This window comes from Festucalex cinctus, chromosome 8 (genome assembly GCF_051991245.1).
Source record: "Festucalex cinctus isolate MCC-2025b chromosome 8, RoL_Fcin_1.0, whole genome shotgun sequence".
Lineage (NCBI taxonomy): Eukaryota > Metazoa > Chordata > Actinopteri > Syngnathiformes > Syngnathidae > Festucalex > Festucalex cinctus.
Window position 1 is genome coordinate 5488003 of NC_135418.1, and position 18061 is coordinate 5506063.

An 18061-nucleotide genomic window follows, 5' to 3' on the forward strand; every position below is an offset into this window, starting at 1 on the left:
TATATATATATATATATATATATATATATATATATATATATATATATATATATATATAAACTGAACCAATGCTCTGCTGTAATTGCACAAACACCTTTACACAACTTTATTGTAATATTTGTAATAAAAATTACTGCCATTTGTAAGGACTTTAGTGCTATTAAATTTAAAGCATTAACTCATTGATTAATCACAAAAAAAATTATAACATTAATCATGACCACAGATGATGATCCTTTAGCTTGACAGAGGATGGTATGTATCCTCTTTTCATAGAGTTGCAATATTAGATTTATCACAGATTCCCATTTCAAAGAACAACAAAGTCATTGAAAAATAAGCTTTATTTTTGCAAATTGCCAAAGAGCTTTTAATTTGGCAGTGCTGATCTCATTGTGAGAGTGGATTTATCTTCAGTTCATTCTTAAATGTAGTTCATTCTGAAATTGAGTTCATTCTGAATTGCTTTTCACCCCCATTCACAAACGAACAGCATCCTTATCCATTAAGTTGAACGCTCCCCTCAATAAAACCCGCTCATTCCGGAGCGTAACGTCGCTGTCACTGTATTTTGGGGGCAGGGGAGGCGCTTTAACCCGGTCACGACGTGGGGAAGTTGCCCACTGCTTTTTCCGCGTTGCCATGGGGTGTTTCTAAAACCTATTGACTGCGACAGGGTCTCCGCTTTTATTTGAGTCAGTCTTTGTGGAGGCGGAGGAAGAAACCGCTATTACTTTTTCTGCTTCCAGAGGCAGGGGGAGTGGCACAAACAGCATCCACGAGAGGAGGAGGGGAGGTTGGTTCACCGCTCAGACCCACACACTGCGAGGCGGGCGAAGTGCTGCTGCATACCCATCTGCTCTCCTTGGCTTAGGGGATTTTAGCCAACTTGGTGAAGGACTGCCTTATGTTGCACCTGAAGGTTAGTTTCAACAATTAATATTTTCAAAGCCTGTGATCATGCTTTTCTTTAAAAACCATGCTAAAAAGTTAGTTGAGCACTTATGTTATAGCTGTCACTTGATTTTAGCAAGTGTGGCTCCTGTTAAAGGCAGGTGGAAGGATAAATATTATTTCCTTAATATAATGGCCTAAGTGATTTTGACTATTTTTTTTTTCTTTGCCTTAAAGATCTCATGATACTGGCAAACCTCTGCTAATACCAGTTACATCGTTCAATTCTACCTCTAAATTGTGATTACTAATAAATATAATGTCAGTTTCGATTCAGCTTTTCGTACTTTATGAAAAAAAAATGACTTAGCCATTTTTTCCTAGGAAGATGATAAAATGGACATTGAACATATGGATAAATATTTTGGGTTAAAAATAGTGAAAAACTTTGCAAAAGCTGATCAACTGTAGTTGGTAGAACATTATAAACTCAAGTATAGTACAGTTCTAATCAGTGATATTTACTGAAAGTATGATTATCTTAATAAGCTGCATAATTTAATATCATCAGTGGATTGAGCAAATATGAACTAGCAAGTTTCAGCAAATTGAATAAGGTAAATTGGAATACCGTAAATGTGCTTTTAACACGCAAGGGTATTTCCCCATTGCCAGTTGTGCTACAACTGTAAATACATGACACGAGATAACAATGACTGATGAGACCTTAGTGAGTGTGATTAAAAACACATTATAAAAGATTGGTACCACGGCGGTTGCTTATTGCTTGCTGTAATTGATGGGGCTGTGTGTAGCTGTTGTATACCGAGCTGGTGCCCTTGATGAATTTATAAAGCAGATGCATCTCACTTGGTTGATAGTGAACACCTCATTTCAGATGTTGTAAGTATTATTGCAGTTTACTAAGGTTGCCATAAAAAAAGTTTGTGACTCAATATGTCTGGTTTATAAGGCCTGTAATATTTTTGCTTTGCTTTCATGAAATGCAAATTTCAAGAAATTGAATATAGCTAATTTAGTCCCTCCCCATATGGCTCAATTACTTTACTCGTAGAGCTTCTGAAGGTCAGGCTGACATTAATTAATGCCATCATCTCAAGCTGCTCTTCAAGTGGAGCAGATCCGATTTCTGCTCATGACAAGCATTTATAAGCACACAATAATTACCTGGCTGCTTCCTGGAACTGAATTTGTAGGCCAAAGACAAGAGTTTGTAATAGCTCTTGTCATCACACATGGTCCACAGCCTCTCACTATTCAGGGCAGTGGTGCTTTGTGTCCAGAAGTAGGTCGAATGTTTCTCACCAAACAATTTGAGCAGGAGCCAGTAATTGGAAAAGCAAAGTGTCCACCATCTCCCAACTAACCCGTGTCAGCCAGTCTCCAGCCGCTTAATATGCAGCGCCAACCTGACACATTTCATGGACCTTTTCATGCTTTTAATCACTTAGATCACAAAATGCAGCAAACAGAACATCCTTTGTAATGGCGGACAAGCTCGTTTTTCATATCTAAGCGGTTGGTGCACTCAGTTGACTCTGAATGCACATCAAATGTTTCATTCAATGTCAGGAAACGTTTGAGATCTAACTTCCTACTACATCACGGAGATTTTCCACTGTGTCTTTGATCCACACATAATAAAACTCACTAGTGTTCCAAATGTGCCTTACTTTCTTTGTTTTGGGAATTACACAACTTCAAAAACAGCCTCTGAAAGCGAATGTGCATTGAAGATGTGAGATAAAAGCAGGCTTCACCTGTTCATATAGTGTTTGCTTTGCAACAGACACACCTGTGATTACAATCTGTCTGTGTGTGTGTGTGTGTGTGTGTGTTTGAATGTGTGTGTTTGAGAGCATACAAGAATCACAGATTTCTCTTTTCCATGAGCAATCGGTGTCTCCATAGCATTTGCTGATCTGCATGTATGGTAAGAAACAAAAATATAGTGTAGTAATGTTACCTTAGAATGAGAGCTTCATTTTTGGTCCAGTGGCTTGTAAAAAGGAGACTGTCTCTATCTATCATCACCATGGCAACCCTGAATCACCTACTTTAATGGTCTGTAATATTGGTAAACCAGTGCAGACACCTCTTGTGTTTGTGTGTAGTAAGTTTCTCACCCATAAGCACACATTTGACAGTAATTTGATTAAACAATGTACTGTATATTGTGGCACATGATGGTTTGTCTTTAGAAGATTCTAATTAAGTTTTTGTTCTTGTGCAATTCTTTTAATTTGAAATTAGAAGGATTATTCAACAGATGTTTGACACAAAGTGGATTATGAATGAATGAAACATTACTATGATGACTAATGTTGCTTCATAGAATATAGGTCAGTAAAGGTCACCCATCTCAATACGATCAGGTCCGTCATAAATCAGTTTGAATCTAGTGCATCTAAGAGAAAACTGGTACACGTTTTTAAATGATATAACAATTGAAGTTGTACATTACATGTCATTACATGTAAACACCATAGGCCTATGTAGTAAATACAATGGCTCATTGACAATCTATAAACGTTATCTTCATAAAGAGAAAATGAAAAATCTACTTATTTTGTTGGCCCAGTTTAGTGTACCAATAAAGATCAATACTGGCATTTGTTGTTATGGTGCCTGTCAGAGGAATCAGTATCAAATAAGGGAGACCTTATTTGACATCAGTGAGTATGTTTACATGTCGTCAATATCCTTTTAAAACCCGAATAGTGGCAATTTGGGGGTTTTGATAGGCCATGTAAACACGCACAAAAACACGAATATGCTTTTATTCGGGTGGGGATTGATCATATTACCATTAGTGTTGTTCCGATACCGTTTTTTGGCTCCCGATACCGATACCGATACCCAGCTTTGCAGTATCGGCCGATACCGATACCGTACCGATACTTAAGATTTTTTTTCCTCAACATGAAAAAGCTGTCCTGCCATTGGTTCAGAGTATTCAAGGGCCAATAGGATATCTTAGATCGGCATGCAGTGAACATATCACGTACCAGTGAATGTCGTGCACCAGCAAGACACGAGATGCTGCATCCAAAATCCTATATTAGCCTCGGAATTAATGGTATCGGCATGTTACTTGTGAGTAGTCACCGATACCGATACCACTGTTTTAATGCAGTATCGGCACCTCTGCCGATACCAGTATCGGTGTCGGAACAACACTAATTACCATGTACAGAGTTACTTGTCTACTCACATGTAAACGGGTTACTCCGAATCGTTCAGAAACCAGAATTTTGACCCTAACACCGAATATTGACGGCATGTAAACATAGCGACTGAGCAGCAGTTATTTGACAATTCACACCAAGAGCATGCTATTTACTTGACCAGCACAAATCTGACCTGGGAAAATGGCATAAATCTGCACAGAGGCAGGTTAAACCGAGTGTTGATATGTTCACAGATATGTACAATCCAGCACATTTTTAAAAAGTGTTGTTTGAGCAGTTGTAATAATGAGCTAATTGATTTAAAATGTTCAATGCAGGCCGATACCATATTGATGAATAAAATACAATGCCATCCACCACACATGTTTGCAAAGCGTACAATCTAGGGCCCGATCGATTAATCGGTGACTGATTATAATCGGACGATTATTGGCCTTCAAAAATCGGCCAAAACAATCGGGAAATTGAGCCAAATGGACGATCATTTTCCCCTTAAAACGTTATCGAAGAAAACCGAAGTTTCTGAAGCTGTGAAAGTACACTGAATGCACCATTTTGCTTGCGTAGCATTAGCAACTAGCAAGTGTGTAGCATATGTTATTCTGGTTATTCTGTTGTCCCTAAGCATCCTTTAAGGTGTTTAATGAAGTTAACTGTAAAACGTTAAGAATTACATCCACTGTATATTTAAAAACAAAACATGCTTTGTTTTTAAAACATCACTATCCTCGTGCTAACAGGAAGTTAGCATCGACTTTGGGAGTGTTTTTCTTTCAAATAATGAATATCCACACACAAATCTTGTGGGAACACATACCCACAGAAGAGATAACACTATGCAAAGGCACACATTCTTCCCAATGTTCGAAAAGTTATTTTAATAGCATTCAATCTCAACTTTCTTCTGTACGCACTTTAAGTGTGTACGCCATGGATGCACGGCACCACACTGAGCCGGTACACAGGAACGCCCAGCTTGGTGCAGAGCAATGAAAAAAAAATCCCAAATAGGCACATTAAGCTTTGCGTCTGCATGAAGATCCGGATACACCAGCATTTCCACATGCACCGTTTATGAATATAAGGTCGTGTAGTAACTACATTTTGCTCTTACATGTAGCACTCCTACATTACAAGACCTAAGTTAGTTAGGTGTCCTAGGAGAAACAGACCTATTCTGTGATATAACATCTATGAATAGAACATATCTCTAAAACTAGTTGCTTTTGAGCAATTAAAACGTATTCACACCATGGTATTGGCAGAAATATCAAGTGACATGTGGCACCTAGCAAGTAACCCAACCCTAATTGAGATTCAGCTGGGGCTCCAGAGCTACAAGCAATTATAGTGTCGACCCATGCTCCCAACTGCAGGCTTAGAGTGCTTCAGTGCCTTGCAATACCAGAGCTCTCTCCTTTCATGAGCGCCACCAACCACATCCGCAAGGGGACCGGTATACCTGGAAGTGTGTTTGATAAGATAAAATATTAATTTCCCTGACTGCTTTCTAGCCATGTGCATATTTATCTACTATTTTTCCGTGATACTGAAGTGGGCCTGAGAAGACCTCGAGGGGTGTTGAAGAACATTATTTTTCTTGCAGCCTACCTCTAAAAAAGTGAAAGAGACCAAACAGTAGGATTAGAGATGCTGGCCATCAGAATCAAAGTTTACTTCTTATGTAACGTAATTGAGACCACTGGATGTGATGAATGGCTTCCTGCACAGCACAAACATAATCAGTGCAAGTTCTACTGAAGGACACACTGGCAGTGAATTCAAATTTAATTTTTTTCAGTACATCTTGTGCTAGTTGAAATAGCATACCTGTAAAAGATTGGTGGCTGGCCATCTTCATGTGCATGCACTGCTGCCTGAGGGTACATTTAGATTGTTAAAGTCTTTCTCTTGGGGTAATGAGTATTTTTTTTCCACAGCTTGTAGCTTGCCACAAACCAAACCAATCTGGAAACACTTTTTTTTTTTTGAAGAAGAAGAAGAAGCAAAATGTCCTCATTTTACATGCGCGAATGATTTACTTATACCTCAGGCATGTTTACGTTCCTCATGCACGCACCACTTACTATTTAAATAAATTGAACTACTCTATTAAACAAGTCAAAAGTCAATTGGTCCACTTGTTTACGGTTGAACTACAGTTCACTAATCACCATGTTCACAAACAAATCAGTTTAGAAAATGTGTTTGGCTTCTGTTAACTCATTTGCTCTCAATAACGTGTAAATACATTATTTTTTTTTATGTTTCAAGTGTCCGAAAGACATATTTATACATGTTTTTGTTTTCTTTGTATGCTAGAGCATACAGAAGGATTTGATGTAGCCTCTCAACTGCAAAGAACGGTTGCAGAAATGGTAGTTATTACACAAACGGCCAGCAGGTGGCAGCAGAGTAAAGAAGATCAACCATAGCCATGTAGAAAAAAGTTAAATTACTTAAAATTTTGAATAGATTTGTGAAAACTGATGAAACTTAGCTCTCTTCTAATGATAATTGCTGCAAAACGGAAACAGATAGAAACATACTTTTTTTTCCTGATGAAAGAAGAGACTTTGACTCTGGTTCAAGTCCAGGCTCTGGCCTTCCTGGGTGGAGTTTGCATGTTCTCCCCGTGCCCGCGTGGGTCTTCTCCGGGTACTCCGGTCTCCTCCCAAATTCCAAAGACATGCTTGGTAGGTTAATTGGGCGCTCCGAATTGTCCCTAGGTGTGCGTATAAGTGTGGATGGTTCTTCGTCTCTGTGTGCCCTGCGATTGGCTGACAACCAGTCCAGGGTGTCCCCCGCCTACTGCCCAGAGCCGGCTGAGATAGGTGCCAGCACCCCCCGCGACCCTTGTGAGGAATAAGCGGTCAAGAAAATGGATGGATGGATGGAAGAAGAGACTTTAATCTTTCTTTAGGTTCCATAGGATAGGATAGGATAGGATAGGATAGGATAGGATAGGATAGGTTCCATGCTTTTATAGCAATAGAATACAATATTCTGTGGCCCTTGCAAAATCAGTCAAAATTCAGTAAAACAGCCGGGAACAAACGGAATTGCTTCTGTGAAAATGGCTGGGAGTGGAAGAGTTAATGCACTTTTTCTGCTTACATAAAGAGTACCCAACAGTATTATTTGTATGTTATGGTTAGTAGTTGGGGTTAGTTAATCAAAAACAAAGGGACATGCTTAGTGAGCAGAGGCTGTCAGCTGGATACATTTATACTGTAGGGAGTCAAGCTAAAACAGAACCATGACAGCACAGGACACATGTCCATAAAATTCAATGTTTATGTAAAAAAACAAAAAACAAAAACAAAAAAAAAAACAAAAAAAAACATTGCTGTACACTGCCACCAGACCCTCCAAGGAACAACAAACATGACAGCTATGCCCAAATGAGTAAGAATATCGACCTGAAGTCACTGGTAAAAGCAAAAATTTCCATTTCAATTGCAGTTTCACTATGGAACAACTCATGCATACGGAGGTAAGGCAAACAAAGAACATTGGAATAAATGTGACAAATGTAAAGAATAGAACTGAGGAGCACGGTATTACTAGCTTTGTGTTCGGTGATGGGTATTGTGTGTGGCTCCATGGATAAGGATGCAAAGGGACCCCTGAGACATGGAAGTGAAGGGCACCCAGGATGGAGGAGGAGACATGTGACAGACAGGGGGCATGGAGGATGAACTCGGCCCTAAGTTAAACACGCCTCACAATATTCTTACGCTTTTCGGATAAAATTGCTCATAATCATCACATTAACTTGAGAACATTTAACCAATTCAAAATAATTTAGTCAGTAAAATAATACATCTTAACTAGAAAATCCTATTTCTGGAGAAAGTGTATGCGATGTGAAGTTAGAGAGGCGGAATGAAAAATTGTGGAGCATTTCCATACCACTTTCTGTTGATTTTGGGGAACTTCAGAGTCCCTTCCTGTTCATTCTAGGGCGCTGTGGCATTAATGGTTGGGTTTTTATGGCAATATTTAAAATGTGACATTTTTGGTGCGTGCATGCCGTAATTATGGCAAATTGTAATTTTTTTTTTTTTTGGTAAATTGAATGAACACCAGTTATGTAGTTAACAAAATACATGAAATATACAGGTAGTCATTTCCCATCGCGAGATGCTGTGACTATCGCGTGACCGGTAGCGAGACTGGGAAAATCTAACATGGCGGCGCTCTGCTGCTAAAATAGAATTAGCTTTATATTTCTAATTAAACCCGAATTTAATGATTAGATAAATTCGATTTTTTTCTTTTCTAAGAAAGATCGGAAATATTATCCAGTGTGGACGACCTCGAACGTTTTATTGACGATCATTTTTATAGCTGCGCGATGGATGAGCCGGCGGCTAGTCGGGATAATCCTTCGAAAAAAAAAAGGAAAAATGACTCGTCAACAGACACGGACGATTTAGCAACCGCCGACGTATCGGTGAGTATGCTGGATTCCATAAATAAAAAACTTGACGTCCTCTGTCTTATCCGCGAGGACGTCAAAGAATTAAAGGCAAGTTTGGAATTCGTTAGCCAACAGGTAAGCGATCTCCAATGCGATAACTCCGAGCTACGCTCCTCTCTCGTCGCTGTCACAGCCGAGTTGGAGACGATTAAAAAGGAAAATAAAATGCTAAAGGAAACGGTCTTAGATGTTCAATCCCGTAGTATGCGGGAAAATCTAATATTCTCAGGTATATCCGAAAATTCTCCAGATAATCCAGAGGGTGAGATAAAAAAATTCATGACATCATCGCTAAAGATCCCACAGGAGACGGTAAATAATATCTCTTTTCACCGTGTACACCGGCTCGGAGCTCGTAAGGGCAATAAGCCCCGTCCTATTATTGCTAAGTTCGAACATTTTAAACATAAAGAATTGGTAAAAAGTAAAGGACGGGAGCTCAAAGGGACATCTTTCGGGATGAATGATCAATTCCCAAGAGAGATAAACGAGCGGCGAAAAGTACTGTTTCCTATCATGAAACAAAATAGACAGGAGGGTAAACGGACTTCGATGGTCGTTGATAAATTATATATCGACGGCCAGCTATTCCGAAACCCAACCTCGACCCCTTGGCTGTTCTAACTGACAATTGGTAGAGCCGAGCATTGTGTGATTATTTGACGTAGGTATATGTATATGTATGTGTATGTATATGTGTATATATGTATATATATGTATATGTATATGTATGTATATGTATGGATAATGGGTTACGAAATAGAATATGAATTTATATTATGCATAGGCTATATAGTAATAATAATAATAATAATAATAATAATAATAATATAGAAATATATTCTTAAAAAAAATAAATTAATAATAATAATAATAATCTCGCTTAGGTCACCATTTACTGGTGTATTGTTATGTTGAATCCCCCACAGATTTCCTTCACACTCACTTCCCCCCACGTTTCTTCACTATTATACTTATCTACTTGCTATCTCTCTCTTTATATAAATTATATAAATTGCCTAATTACTCTTTTGCTATCCTACAATATGTTAATATTAATAAGCAGCTTATATAGATGTATACATAAGACTGAGTCTATATTGCTTGTATGCAGAAATTAGTTCTGGTCTCCTGGAATGTGTGTGGCGCTCGCTCCCAGGCAAAAAGAATAAAAATTTTAGACCATCTCTCAAAATTTAAGGCAGATATTTGTCTCCTACAAGAAACCCACTTACAAAAATCAGAAGAAAAATTATTTATAGATAAAAATTTTTGTCAAGTTTACTCTGCCTCCTATAATAGTAGACAAAGAGGTGTCTCTATACTTATACATAAGAATTTATTCTTTACTCTAAATAATATAGTAACAGATTTAGAGGGCCGATATATTATTATCCAGGTAACTATATTTAATAAAGTATATACAATTGGTAATTTATATGCCCCAAATAATGATGACCCTGATTTTTTCCATGAATTTTTCTCTCGGTTACTCGATTTAGCAACAAATTCTACTATTATTATTGGAGGTGATTTTAACACGGTCTTGAACCCGTTAATAGATCGTTCTAATAATACGATATATACAAGGCGATTACGATCCGCTAAAGTAATAGATGAATATATGGAGGATTTTGGCCTCAGCGATGGCTGGAGACTTCAAAACCCAACTAAGAAGGAATTTACTTTCTTCTCTGCTGTGCACCGATCATTCTCAAGAATTGATTTTTTCCTTACAAATAATTCTATTGTTGATAAAACTGCTATAAAAATACATTCTATAATTATAAGTGATCATGCACCAGTCTCCCTCACTCTACAAATTGACTCTACCTTTAAACCTCCCCCGTTATGGCGTTTTAACATCTCATTACTGAAAGACGTAGAGTTTGATAAAATTATTAGAAGGGAGTGGGCAGATTTTTTGGAAATAAATGACTCTCCAAATATATCTCCATCTCTTCTCTGGGAAGCAGGGAAAGCGGTAATTAGAGGGAAAATTATATCATATTCAACTTATAAAAAGAAACAGGATCAAAAATTAGAAAAATACCTGGAAGATAAAATTAAACAACTAACGGATGAATATGTATTAAACCCAAATAATCAAATATGGATAGAACTACAGAATATAAAAATACAGTTAGATAACATGTTATCTAAAAAGACAGAGTTTATAATACAACAGTTGAGATATAATAATTTTGAACATAATAATAAATCAGGTAAATTCCTGGCAAATCAACTTCAACGGAATCGGGAAAAATCTCTTATAACGGCTATTAAAGATATAAATGGTGAATGCACACAATCACCAGAAGAAATTAACCATATTTTTTATAACTATTATCGAAATCTATACACAGAAATTAATAGACCTAACCCTGAATATATTGAGGAATTCCTAAACAGCTTAAATATACCTCAGTTATCTATTGAACATAAAGATATTCTCGATACCCCGCTTACTATAGATGAGTTGTATCGTGCTTTAGACAGTATGCCTAATGGCAGAGCACCTGGTCCAGACGGCTTTCCGGCTATATTTTTTAAACATTTCTGGTTAATGTTTGCTCCATTATTTCTAAGAGTAGTAACTGAAATTAAAAGTAAAGGTGATATACGTCAAGATATGAATATAGCAGCAATTAAACTTTTATTAAAGCCAGAAAAAGACCCTACCCTCCCGTCAAGTTACCGACCGATATCACTAATTAATACCGATATTAAAATTATCGCTAAGGCCTTGGCATCTCGATTAGAGACGGTAATCTCGACAATTATTCATAGTGATCAAACAGGTTTTATTAAAGGTCGTCATTCTACTAATAATATTAGGAGACTCTTTAACTTGATTAGTATGTCACAGCGGTATGATAAAAAGGCAGTTGTTATTTCGCTGGATGCAGAAAAAGCATTCGATAAAGTTAACTGGTCCTTCCTCTTTGCTGTCTTAAATAAATTCGGCTTCGGGGAGTCATTCATTCAATGGGTCTCAATATTATATGATTCTCCTAAAGCTACAGTTACTACTAATGGGATTACATCACAGAGTTTTACTTTACAAAGGGGAACAAGACAAGGGTGCCCAATTTCTCCTTTATTATTTGCTATATTTATTGAGCCGCTTGCATTAGCTATACGTCAGGATAGACGGATCCAAGGAATCCACTCCGGGACAATAGAACATAAAATTAATCTATATGCCGATGATATATTACTCTATTTAGAAGAACCTGCTATCTCGCTAGGGGAATCATTTAAATTAATAACTAAATTCTCTCACTTATCAGATTACTCTATTAACTGGACAAAATCAACATTATTACCTATTACAGAAAATTCATGGAATCCTACAAGTCAGGATCCACACTACTCCTTTCCTACAGGTAATTTAAAATACTTAGGTGTTAAAATTTCACCTAAGTTAACTGAATTAACTTCTTTAAATTTTTCACCATTATTGGATAGTATCCGTAGTGACCTGGAGCGCTGGAATAATCTTCCGATCTCTTTAATAGGACGGATAGCTACTATAAAAATGAAAGTTTTACCAAAGATTAATTATTTATTTTCAATGATTCCATTTAAACCTACGTCTAACTGGTTCCAATCGCTGGACTCTGCTATCATAAAATTCTATTGGAATAAAAAAAAAGCCAAAATTAGTCTATCTACTCTTCAGGAAAGTAAATCTAAAGGAGGTTTAGAGGCACCAAACTTTATGTACTATTATCTAGCTAATCAACTACAATATCTTGTGCTATGGACACAACCCAACAGAGATACTAACTGTTGGTTGGAATTGGAGCAGAAGGATTGTAATAATCTTAGACTGTCAGATTTACTCTTTATTACAAAATCAATAAGACGACATAATTGTTTTAAAAACCCAATGATAGCCGCCACCCTGACTGCCTGGTGGAAGGCATTAGAAATTACAAACTCCCAATTGGCGCCCTGTGGGCTCTCTCCCATTTGGCATAACCCCGACTTTCAACTTAATAATCAGTCGTTCCATTTAAGCCTATGGGAGCAGAAAGGAATTACACACCTTCATCATCTTTTCTCAGATAATAAGTTTATATCGTATACAAACTTGGTCCAGAAATATGAAATAAAAAAGGGAAATTTCTTACATTATCTGCAAGTTAAAAATATGGTTAAGAAACAAATCCCAACACTTCAGGATACGCTCCAACTGCCTGTCTTAGCTAAAGATATTATAAAGCTTTCTCCAACAACAATAAAGAAAATATCAAAAATATATAAGTTATTTTTATACACAAATAAAACGTATTTACCGACTTTAAAATGGGAAAAAGACTTGTCTATAGTTCCGGAACCAGACTTTTGGACCCAAATCTGTGAAAATGTATTTAAAATGACCAAACAGACAAATTTGCAACTTATCCAATATAAGATACTTCATAGAACATATATTACACAATATATGATGAAAAAAATGGGACTCTCTGACTCCGACATTTGTCTCCAGTGCTCACAAAACACTGCCGATACTTATCTTCATGCTTTATGGTCATGTACTCCAGTGCTGCATTTCTGGACTAAAATCTTGGAAAAGCTCGCTGATATATTAAACTGTAGGCTTCCTTTATCTCCAAGACTGTGTTTACTAGGTGACTTAACAATAACTGAGCTACCATGTAAACAATCTCAATCTATATTTATAGCCCTTACTATTGCTAAAAAAATAATCCTTGTCAATTGGAAAAATAAACAATCTCTAAATATCGACCACTGGTTAAACTTACTAATAAATTATATCTCAATGGAAAAAATCTCTGCCTTAAATAAAAATCAAGTATCAAGATTTAAACAAATATGGTCTATGTACATAGAATATTTTAATCTCAATTTGGCAACTTAATCCTGCCAAGATTCTGCCTGTTAACGAGAGCCACCACATCGTTACAACTTCTGTTTTCGCTGCTCCTGTATTTGGTATTTTGTATCTGATTGTTTTTATTTTTATATAGTCAGGAACCTAGTTGCTGCTAGTGGGCTCGAGCATACCACACTATAAAACACTATACTCAATAACTCCTTAAGATCTATTTCTAGTGGGCACTAAGCATCAACACTTGGTGTTACTGCATGCTAATTAGTCAATTTTCTTGACGCCGTCCCCTGTGGTCGGGCGGGCGGATGAGGTGGGGGGCGGCAGGGGGTGGGGGTGCTGGGGGGCGGGCGTGCCACCTACACCCGCCGGGTTGGGTGAGGCCCCGCTGGTCGCTCCTCTTACTCACTTCACTAGCTTGCACTATACACTTTGTAAATATACACATAGGGCACACAACACATTTCTTGGTGGGGTGGGGAAGGGTGGAAACACCGTCTTCACCCTTCAACTCCCCTCCAATTTTAATGCACCTCACATCCAAGGGGAGGGGTGAGTTGGGGCGGGGAGCCATCAGAGGGGATGGACTGCAGTGCCTGGCAGCGCTGTGGTCCCCCCCATTTGTGTCCCTGCCCCACCACTTTGTCCCTCCATTCCCTTTTTTAATGCACCACACATATACATATTCATTTTTTGGGGGGGGATACGGGTGTGTCGGAGTAGGGGAAATTTTTTCCCTCTGCTCCGACTCACCTGCTCCCAATTTTAATGCACCACACGCACACACTTGTATATACACTGGGTGGGGCCACATTCACGGTGTAAGGGTAGAGCTCGCCAGTCGGCGAGCTGGCGGACTCAGTAACAGGGTTAGGTGTCACTTGTACTCTGGCGTGACGACCGGGGCCTCTCCCCACCGGGCTCGGTGTTCTGGTGTTCCGCCTTCTCCCCTGGTGCTTCCTCCTCTGCTTCCCCCCTCCCGCCGCTGTGCAAATCTCACGCGGCTGGAGGTGGGGTGGGCACATCTTCCCTCTCTGCGCTGCTGCCCGGTGCCGGTTTCCGGGGGGGGGTGGGGGGTTCTCGCGGGGGGCCGGGTTCGCGGGGGGGGGGTGGCGGCCGTCGGGGGGGGGCGGCTTGTTTGGGGGGGGGTGGAGGTATGGGTGGGTGGGGGGTTGGGTGCTGGGGGTCGGGGTGTGTTCGGGGGTTTGGGGGTCGGGGGTGGTGGGGCCTGGGTCGTGGTGGATGGCGGGTTTGGGTGGGGTGCGGGGGGGTCGTGGGGGGATGGGGGCTGGGGACCGGTGGGGCGCTGTGGGGGCCCGCTGGGCCTCGTTCTGCGGCCTTGGGCTCGGGGGTGTGGGCCGGGGCTGGGGCGGGGGTGTTCCGGGTGTCTGGGTCGGCTCGCCGACCGGTGTCCGCTCGGGTGGCTTGGGGGTGGCCTTGGTGCTGCCGCGGCCTGGGGATTCCGGGGGGGGGGGGGGGGGGGGGTGCTCGCTTTGCTGGACCGCGGTTGACGGCTTCTTTCTTTGGTGGTGGTCCTTATGCATGCCAGATCCGTCGCACCAGCATCTACTGAAACTCAACAGAAGTACCCTCTCCCTCCCACAGCCCCTTGAATCAGTTGGTGCTGGTGTCTGTGGTTCTCACTTTGCTTTATCTATCCTTCCCTCCTTCCTCTCTTTAGTTTTTCCTCAGGTCACTTGAGATTTTAATTTATTAGAAGTATGAGGTTTCTGGGGTTGGCATAAGACTCCGGTTTTGTAACCACGCAGGAGGGGTCTTGTTGGTGCTGGACTTCACTTTGATGGATTGGATGTACTGGCTTCTATTGATCTCACTCTGCCTTATCGATCCTTCCCTCCTTCCTCTCTTTAGTTTTTCCTCTGGGCTCTTGAGATCTCGCTAAATTTGCTGGAATTTAGAGGCTTCCGGGGTTGGCGTAAGACTTTGATTTTGTAATCATGGGGAAGGCAGGAAGTGTTTGGTCGGTGCTGGATGTCACTTTGATTTACCTTTCTTTTCTCTTTATTTCTTTTTTTTTCTGACCTTTTCTCTGGTCTCCTGACCATTTAAATCTCACGACTCTGGCAAGATTCTGAAGTACCTGGTTAAGGCGAAGGGTAATGGGATATTTATAAGGTTTTAGGTGAATGAATGAGTATAAATTTATACGTATTTGCACGCACGCTCACGCACGCACGCAAACGCACGCAAACGCACACACGCAAACGCACGCACGCACGCAAACGCACGCACGCAAACGCACGCAAACGCACGCACACATACACACAAAAAAAAAAAAAAAAAAAAAAAGAAAAGAGCAATGATGACAAGACGTTGAATCGGTAAGACTACCGAATGAACAATTCTGAGCTCTTCAAAAAAAAAAAAAAAAAAAAAAAAAAAAAAAAGAAATATACAGGTAGTCAAGTCGCATTTATGCTTGTCGGCACTGCACTACAATACTGACGCAACAAAAACTTATATTAAAAACAAAATAAAATAAAAAATCCGGGAACACTGCAACACTTAATCAAGGTTTCAGTTCTGATGTTTATAATGCAACATTTCCAGTTATTTAAACAGAAAGTGCTCAATGTCAGTGTCTTTTTTTTTTTTTCTTCAGTTTCCATCACAAATGTGATGTACACTAGCTAACAGAACACTACATATACATGTCCACGGGGACGAGCATGACATCATCTTCCGCGACTCCACCCCTCACTACCCCCAAGAAACTGTGGTGTGTTTGCCCCTAACACTCCACACTGAAGGGAAGATACAGCTTACAGGCACAGCCAGCGTTAAAAGAGTCAGGGTCTTTGTATTCATCTGGGCATTGGTGAAACATGTATGATGTAGAAACATAATAAAGAAACATAGAAACATAATAAACTCCGCAATACAACTTTAAGTTCTTTTTTTTAAAATGTGTTTTGCATTTTTTTTTGTCTCAGATAAAGGCAGACAGATAGGTGGCTCGCCTTCTTCACATTCATGAATGCAAAAAACAAAACAAAACAAAAAACTCTAAATATTAGGCTACTTATTATGGGTAGTTCTTTATCCACATCTTACCATGAATACCTAGAGTCAAATGTTGTCCTCAAATGCACCAAATCAGTGAAACCCAAATTTAGAGCAATTTTTAAGTTCCCTGATCTCATTTTTTTTTTTATTTAGTTTATTCCTTTTAATTCATTGTTTTCATGAACTACAGCAGTCCCCAAACACCAGGCCGTGGGCCATTTTGGACTGGGCCGTGGCAGGCTTCACAGTTGAAAGAATAATAAACATACTATACTTCCCGTTTATTCATTATCAAAGGCGAAAAAAATATTTTTCATTTTGAAAAGTGAACGGATTCTCTCGTTACATCTGTCTGACAGACTCTGCCACTACATTTTCTTGATCACGTAGTGGTGATGCTCTCGCCCAATCACAGAGCGACATTGTGTTTGGGGCCGGGATATGCAACTTTGAAATTTCTAGCTGGTAAGATATTCGTGCCCCCCCCTTTCGACAAGAACAAACACGAAACTTTTACCCATGGCCGTGATTGGTTAAAACAAACGTGTAGAATGTCGCATCGTCAAAGACAAGGTTGAGTGCTCTGTTGTTTACTTGAGACTATTAATACACAATTGTCATCTTGCACAAAAATTCAAACCATATTATATGCAATGGACATGTCTCTTATGTTGCCCTGCGATTGGTTGGCAACCAGTCCAGGGTGTCCCCCGCCTACTGCCCAGAGCCAGCTGAGATAGGCGCCAGCAGCCCCCGCGACCCTTGTGAGGAATAAGCGGTCAAGAAAATGGATGGATGGATGTCTCTTATGTGCAAACAGCCCCTTAATGGTGGGAAACACATGTTGGATTGACATTCATTTGAGCCATATCACAAGTTGCAAACTTGTCATGCCATTTTGAAGGTGCTGTGACAATGGGCCTTAAATGAGGTGTATAGTAGATGTCTGTAAGACAAGGTCCAGAGGCTTCCCCTGGGATCTCATTAATACATGTGGTCTCATGTCTCATGGGTCCTGTAAAAGGATGACTGGAAGCCTTAAGCAAGTACAGATCTCTGTCGGCCATGTTGATTTGGTGTGAAGTGTGAACCAAAAGTCCTGGTGTCGGTTATGCAAAGTGAGTGGCTGTACTGTATTCCAAACACTGTATTCCAAAGTGAAGATTAGCCAGCAAATCAAGCTTGAATAAACCAAATAAACCAAAGGCTGACCTGCTGAGTCGCCAATTTGCTAATTGGGCTACCACCTGAACGTGATCTGTAATCCGTATTTGTTTTCTGTAACAGCGGTTCCAATGACTCATTTAATTTAGTGGAGAATTCATGAACAACCAATGACCTAATCTCTTCATCCTAATTGGCAGAGAGGATTGTGTGAAGCTTACTAACTACAAAAACGTGCTGGCTGGCATTGACCTTATTAGTTTTGTATGGGCAGATCCATTCTGGAAATAAAAGCTTCTTAAAAAATATGTTTCTCAAAGGCCATTTTGCTAGTGTAGTGTACATATGTATTGTACCTATTTTGATATCAGTTTAATATACTAGTATATATATATATATATATATATATATATATAT

General features: G+C 39.6%; 1 protein-coding gene across 9 annotated transcripts in view; it reads left to right on the top strand.

Annotated features, from left to right (window-relative positions):
- The first annotated feature begins 611 nt into the window (after positions 1-611).
- The window catches only part of chl1b (cell adhesion molecule L1-like b), a 108495-nt gene continuing 91045 nt past the window's right edge, over positions 612-18061 (top strand). For 5 of the 9 annotated variants that reach the window (XM_077529915.1, XM_077529919.1, XM_077529921.1 and 2 more), the window contains exon 1: positions 613-922. The gene's annotated coding sequence lies outside the window, so the exon portion shown is untranslated. Of the gene's footprint in view, positions 923-2772; positions 2849-18061 lie in introns of all 9 variants that reach the window. The other 4 variants (XM_077529923.1, XM_077529924.1, XM_077529918.1 and 1 more) reach the window with 3 other exon arrangements.